This window comes from Ctenopharyngodon idella, chromosome 7 (genome assembly GCF_019924925.1).
Source record: "Ctenopharyngodon idella isolate HZGC_01 chromosome 7, HZGC01, whole genome shotgun sequence".
NCBI lineage: Eukaryota > Metazoa > Chordata > Actinopteri > Cypriniformes > Xenocyprididae > Ctenopharyngodon > Ctenopharyngodon idella.
Window position 1 is genome coordinate 47044696 of NC_067226.1, and position 7304 is coordinate 47051999.

A 7304-nucleotide genomic window follows, 5' to 3' on the forward strand; every position below is an offset into this window, starting at 1 on the left:
TTGGTTCTTTTGACATGCTTAGATCTCACTGTCAAAAGACATTACAAGATTAAAAGTAATCATATTTGTGGATACCACTGGCTGAACTAAAAGGACATAACTTTATTTAATATAGCACTGTTCTACAAACTCATGAGTTACAGACAGTGCAGCATGCTATTCTTACATACTTGTTTTACACAACAGTATAAAACAAGTACTGTGCAAAATGCAGTAAGCTAGTATTGCATTCAGAAAAAAAATACTGATTGCATTGATATGGTGTTGAGAAAGGAGCACCGTGTGTATCTCCAGCACACTGTGTCAACAGATGGCCAGCTGCTCATCGTGATAATCAATATTCTCATTAGGCAAAGTAGAGCTGCACCAATTAGCGGTTTTGGACTTGTGCCTTCTAGTAACAGGGATGCTGAATTCGTAACACCGATATATTTAATCAATGCATACCTGGCTGGAGATCTGGAGAGGTTAAAAAAAATTAGGCTTTTATAATACTATTCCTAAAGGTTAGTGGATGATACAAACAGTCACTATGATTAAACAGGTTTCTAAAATATAACAAGCATATTAAATTGAGATATTTATTACTGGCCTGTACTATAGCTGTTCTTCCCTCAATAAAGGCGAAAAATGATGCGTGAAAGAAAATACTTGATGTTTAACATAAGCTGTGTTTCCACCACAGGAACTTTCCCCAGGAACTAGGGACTTTGGGGTGGTACTCTGACTGCAGGAACCAGGGTCTAAATGAAGTTCAACGTAAAAATTTCCCTCTCAGAAAGTCCCTGCTCATGAGGTAGTACTTTTTCAAAGTTCAGGAACTTTCCGGGGTGGAACTTGGGCGCTTAACATGCTGACTGGTTGAGTTCATGCAGCATTTTGATTGGTTGAATCCACACAGCATTTTATTTCAGCCACCATTTTTAAAAGTCTATTGTGGTGCGTGCAGTAAGAGTTGTTTGCTGTTCTAATCAACAATGGAGTTTTAAAAATACGACTGATGGACCGGCGACGAGGTTCAGGCTTTATTAAGATTATATGCGGAGGATGAAATGCGCAGCGGGAACTGGAAAGTCGCACACAGTCCTACGTCACCGGACTAGTGCCTAATTTTCACGGTACTTTAGACCGCGATAGAAACGCAGACAGCAGGAGGTCTGGGGGGAAAAAGTTCCTGGGACAAATTGTTCCGGGTAATTTTGGTGGAAAAGTTGTCTATACATGTGGAGGGGTAATTTGGACCAGTCATATTCCACTGTGAACACTGGGGGCAGTTGTTAAGATGAATTATGGTAAAGGTTGAGGTGACCTGTTCAAATCATGCAGCTTGAGTTCATGGGTATTTGTTTTTAATCAGCTGGAGCACATTTCCCAGGCAGCCAGAGTGCAGTGTGGCACAGAGCTGAGCGTGGCATGCTGTGGAGTAAACATCACTAAATGGGGACAAGTGATGGCTGCTATAAAAGCCCTTTACTGGGCCTCGCTCTCTCCCTCTCTGCAAATGGCGACAGGCCTGAGTGCTTCCAAGAGGCTCCACTAAGACTTCGTCACCCTCTTTAATTTACAGCAAGAGTTTACACAATGTCCTGCTGTCCTCATTCAACCCAATCAACCTCTGATGTGGTGGCAGGACCTGGAAACTAGATGTTGCTCTGCTGTTTAGATTTGACTAAGCTCTTCTGAAGCCAAGAACTTCTGTGTTTGTGTGTTGTGGCATTAAGCTGTTGATCCATGTCCAGAAGAAACGTTTATTCAGGTTATGCACTAGTCTGCACAAGTAACGCTAAAACAATCTGCTTAATGTGTGAACATTGATTCATAATTCAGTGTGTTTCCCAGGCATCAATGTAATGACCTTTGGGCCAACAGAAGGAACAGTTCATTGCCATCTGCATTTTTCACAAATAAAAATGACTGTTTTCCAGTGAAAAACTACTTTACCCATGATTCTGCTGAGAAATCTATACCAGAGAATCACAACAAAAGAACACACTCCCATGGAGCCATTTGCAGTTTACATATGCTCTCAACTACTAAAATATTTGTATACATATGGATACTTTGTATTTTGTTTTTATTTGTTTTTGTTATGGCTGATATTATAAATGCATATGGTTTTGGATTTGAAATTAATTTCTACATTTTAATGTTGAACAGATGGATAATGGTACTTCAGATACCTGCCAAAGACAATAGGGATACAAAAACAAGTCTAATATTTTCTGCATCCAGTATCATTCTATTCAGACTGATAATGTTAAAAAAAAAAATGGCACTGATAGCTGATATCAATAAGATTACCAATATATTGGGCATCCTGGGAAACTAGACAGAGGCAGTGTCATGTAAGTTAAGAATGCAAAGCCAAAGCTCAATCTTTCTTGTTTTATCAGGTTTCTCACTGATGGATGGAGTGGCATTTTCTTGTTACAATGACCACTTTGTCTTGATGTAGAGGCAAACTAAGGCCTCCTGGGTAGAAGGGGTGACTGTTGTTTGAAAAAGGCCAGGAGAAGACCTCTGAGGTCAGCCATCTAAACTCAAAGTGATATGCAACAGGTTAATATTCATTAAACAAACATGAATAGTCTAGACCAGAGAACTAGTGGCTCAGCGACCTTATACAGTTTCTTAACTGATATTAACCATATCTTCAAATCAAAACATTGTAGTATAATTTCAAATATTTTAATTCAAGATTGGTTTTGGATTTCATTCATATTCTGTGAAAATGTGGTAATTTCAGGTAATTCCATTTTTATCAGCGATTCAATACGTGTTTTATGTCAAAATCACGGCGCCCTACTACAGTAATCAAAACAGCAGGTTTGCATAATTTTACCTGAACACAAACTATGACATTTAACTGAAAGGGGACAAGATTTGACATGTTAGCTGAGCCTTTGAATCTCTGCAACAATGTGCCTTTCAAAAACAACAGACGCAGACCAAACAACATGCATCAGCTGTGGAGAAGACTCATGTGACTGTTTGCGTTTTAACACCAAACCTAGTAAATAAGAGCTTGCTAATGTGGGCTTGTTTTATAATGCTGTCCCCCAGGGAGCATCAAAGCCATTCGACACCTTCAGACATCAGAACTAAGCAGATGCATGCAATTTAGGCAATTAAAGTCTGTCCCATCCCTCTCAGCAGTCAAGCCGAATCGCAACCGAGGCCAGCAGAGCTCCAGCTCAAATAAGCCTCTGTTCAGGGCTCACTGACCAGCTCTCTAATCCATACGCATTTCCCCTGTTGGCTGTGAGACCACACTTTAAGCCAGGCAGAAAGCCTTACGCAGCAGAGCTTCCATAGTCCACACTGCTCCAGTCCAAAATTCTCCCTCTCGGTTTGGAATTTCCTTTAGACGGCCCATTACAAACAGCCCACACTTGGTGGAAAAACTTACAGCTATAAAACATTTCTAGACTAAGGAGGGAGCGCAAAAGCCAAATAAGAGAGGGGAAGAGTTGTTTTAGTACCATGTGTACAAGGTACTGGTTTCCAAAGTTTCTGACTGGTTCAGTGAGCGCTAGGAGAGACTGGTATCAAATGCATGCTATATGATATCATTTAGATGGGCAGCCATCACCATCAGGTAGGCCTGACAATGGAAGAGCCAGAAGGACAGCCAAACAGTTTCTTTTCAAGGCCAGATTGCACGCGTTGGTGTTCTTGCAAAAGGCCGGGTGGTGTAAAGAGAACCCTTGGTCTTACAGAAGGAACAGCAGGGACATGGAAGCCACAATAATCTGTGAATACACGGAGCGCGTTGAGCTTTGGGAGTGGAGAAAGATGACTGCCGTATGTGTGCTAACTCCAGTCGCATGTTGTTCCATTTTGAGTCTCCCTGTAGAACGTCTCACAAACTTTGCTATTTATGATGCTGTTTCAGTTTCACGATAACCTTACACCCAAATGGATTCTTTCCATTCTGGAGAGAGGTTGTAATCTTGGGATATTTGTGGTGAAAGGGTAGCTGGGATATAAGCGTCTGTCTTCTAATTGCCCCGTGGCTGTGCGCTGAAGTGACTCATCAGAATCCCTCACACTGACAAACAAGCGGACTCTTTCTGTTGCACTCACACGTACTGACATGCTTGTAAACATTCTCCAAAGTAGGTCACAGTTTGCCGTTTCTTTAACCGTCTCCCTAATTCCTGCCTCTGACAGCAGACGCCCACTCCTCTTTCCCCAAACCTGGCCCCTTTGACCAGGGCCCCATCTCTCGAACACAAGCACGCACATGCATTCCCACTACAGAGCACAGGATTGCATAACAGAGAAAGGGCAGTGAGGGGCCCACTGAGTTTTAGGGGACAATAGCAGAGTCAGGGCGCCTCTCTTCATGAGCAGAAGGTCTCTTTCATATGTAGATCCTCAGTCATGTGTGTGGAGAAAGAACTGAGCTGGCTTCCCACACTAGGACCAATCAGCTCTCCACATTCATGCCACAAATAATAAGTGCTTGGAATCAAAATGGTTACAAACAATTACACAGCATTTTAAACAGTCCTGTAGACAAAGCCATCTGCATTTTTAAAACGCTTACTGGATACTGGAATTAGATCATTTCAGACATTAGTTTACTCAATTCAGAGAGCATCATTTTACTGTCACTAATAGTGGTCAACCAATATTGATTTTTTTAATGGCCGATGCCAATATTTTAGAGAGCAGAGTGGCCGATATAAAGCATATATTTATAATTTATATTTATTTTACTTTGAAAATGAATACAAAAATAAATCTAAGATTTACACTTTATATAGCAACTTCTTGATTCAGAAATCGGGAAATTGTTAAAAATATATGAATAAAAAGGAAGTGAACACCGTTACCAACAGGGTACCCACTAATCTGTTAAGTTTGTGCGCACTGGGAATCATATTTTTTCAAATAAAGACAAGGTAACACTAATTTTACATACAGCACATGATGAAAATGACATGAATATGACAGTGGGCAACTGGCATGGTTTGAAATCAAGGGTTTAAAGTTTGTCTATCGTGAGATTATTGTTATGCAGTCTACAAATGCACAATTCAAAAGTTCTCTGAGTACATCTGCAAGGTTCGTGAAATGAATTCTTTATTAGATATTCAAAGATTTGGCATGCAGCCAAAATAAAAATCCCGCTTCCAACACATCGGCCAAACAGAAAAACTTATTGTTGAATATGTAAAAATGGTCAAATGAGCATGCACGATTAAAACATCCAATATCGCCAATGGTAGGTTTTATTTTAAAATCTAATATTGGCCAAAATGGATATGGTACTAATATTTTGTGCATCACTAAAATAATCATAAGCTGTCAGTACCAGTCTTGGCTTTACACAAAATCTCATTATGAACACATTTTATGAGTAGTTCAGAAACTTCCAATGCTTTCCTGCAGCCACCAATATGCTAAGCTGTTGTTAAACTATTACCAGAGACAAATGTCCTAGGAAAACAGGATTTAGTCTTTAAAAGTCATAGCTTTGGGGCATCTAAGGGCAAAAAAAGTCCTTTAGTAACACAACATTCCTCATCAGGAACATCATGCTGTTAGTTGGAGTTTTGGAATAGCTTTTGGTATTCAAATTGATTAGCACAGCATTTAATTGCAAACATCTGAGGAGCACCATAGTGCCAAAGATGTGGTAAATGACACACTTGCAGGAAGTCCAAGATATTAGTGTTCTCCACCTCCAGTATGTCAGGAACAAAGAGGTCTTGCTCAAAGATACAAACGTAAAGATACAAGTGAATGATGCCAAAAACCAAGTCCACTGCAAACCATTTACAACAGTGTTGGTCCAAACACAAAAACAATGGAAAGAGACTGAAAATATCAGCATGGGACTGGAGTTGGCCTGATTTCAAGAGATCTGGTAAAGTGTATCTTGAGGCACATGGCGATTCCCAACCACCTAAGTCCAGACGAAATTGCTCTTATCAGTCCAGTTCTGCAAAACTAATATCTTCCATACAACTCCTCTCATCAGAAAGCTAATGAAAGGCACTGGAAGGGTGACGTCATGTTAAAGAATGTGGATGAGGTTTGGTTTTGATAACGGGGTGATTATGATGACGCATAGCCATTAAGGACCCTCAGCATGAAATGCAAGCTTTAGGTTCAGTTGCTTCTAAACTTCATTCATGTGTGTGCTATATCTTAAAAAGGACTAAGAATTGCACTATATTAAATATGGCAATGTATCAACACAAGCAATTTATAAAAACATCTCTGGGAGGCCACGGACTCTGGAACATCATATGAGCATGCTCTTTTTTTCTCCCTTAAATTTGAGGAGCCGCTGAGTGCAGAAATCCGTGGGTATGTGAAGCGTAAAAAAATGAGTCATGGTGACCTACATAGGCAGTGTATGGAAGAGAGGCTGAGGCTTCTGCATATTTAATTATTTACCAAGTCAGATTCCGTACCTTTCTGAGCAAGGAGAAAACACAAGCAAGAAGAGGGAGAGAGAGAGGGAGAGAGAGAGAGAGAGAAGAGAGAAGAGAGAGAGAGAAAACTAGTAAACAACATTGCAATCTGTGAGGCAAAGGAAGTATTTGCAGAGGTGGCCATTACAGACTCTTCTTAAATGATGGGGTCCTCTACTCACTCCCTCCAGCACAGCAAATCAAATCAGAGAATAAATATCTGCTGCTTGAATACTGAATGCTCTCATCTCTTCCCCATCACTGCTTCACCACTCTTCACCTCACACAAACTTCACAGAAATCTCCAACTGGTAAACTCGTATCCACAAACAGTGAGCATGGAATAGCAAGGCAGCATACGACTCGTACTGTTTTTGCAGTAGACCTATGTGCGCATTATGCATGGAATACCCGGATGACCTACTGCATAAGCCAAAATGTGCAGCATACAATCCAAACACACTGCATGAGATACGGTATACCAGAAGAAGCTCTTTTTTTTAACACAAGATTGGATTTTTGGATTTGATATTCAGATATTTATTACTCTCATAAGAGATTCTTTGAAAAGATACTTAACATAATAAACATAAGAGATTCTTTAATATTGTATTTACAGATAATGCCCTAATTTGTTGGGTCTTTAAAAAGCATATTTTAAAGTTTCTGTGATGAAAATCAAGTTTTGACTAATATTGCTTACATGTCTGGTGTTTTTAATATGCTTTAAGACAAACCATGTGCAAATTCATAAGTCAACACCATTGCTGAGTATTTTCCTCTTTAAAGCTGCAGTGATCTAAAGGCAGTCTGAAAAACACAGTTTGAAATCTCTGGTGTCTGTGATGTCACAAACTACCTCATCACGTCAAC

The 7304-nt window shown here is 40.0% G+C and overlaps 1 protein-coding gene across 5 annotated transcripts in view; it reads right to left on the bottom strand.

The window, feature by feature from the left end:
* The window catches only part of ankrd11 (ankyrin repeat domain 11), a 120545-nt gene that overhangs the window by 45663 nt on the left and 67578 nt on the right, over positions 1-7304 (bottom strand). The gene's annotated exons all lie outside the window — the stretch shown is intronic.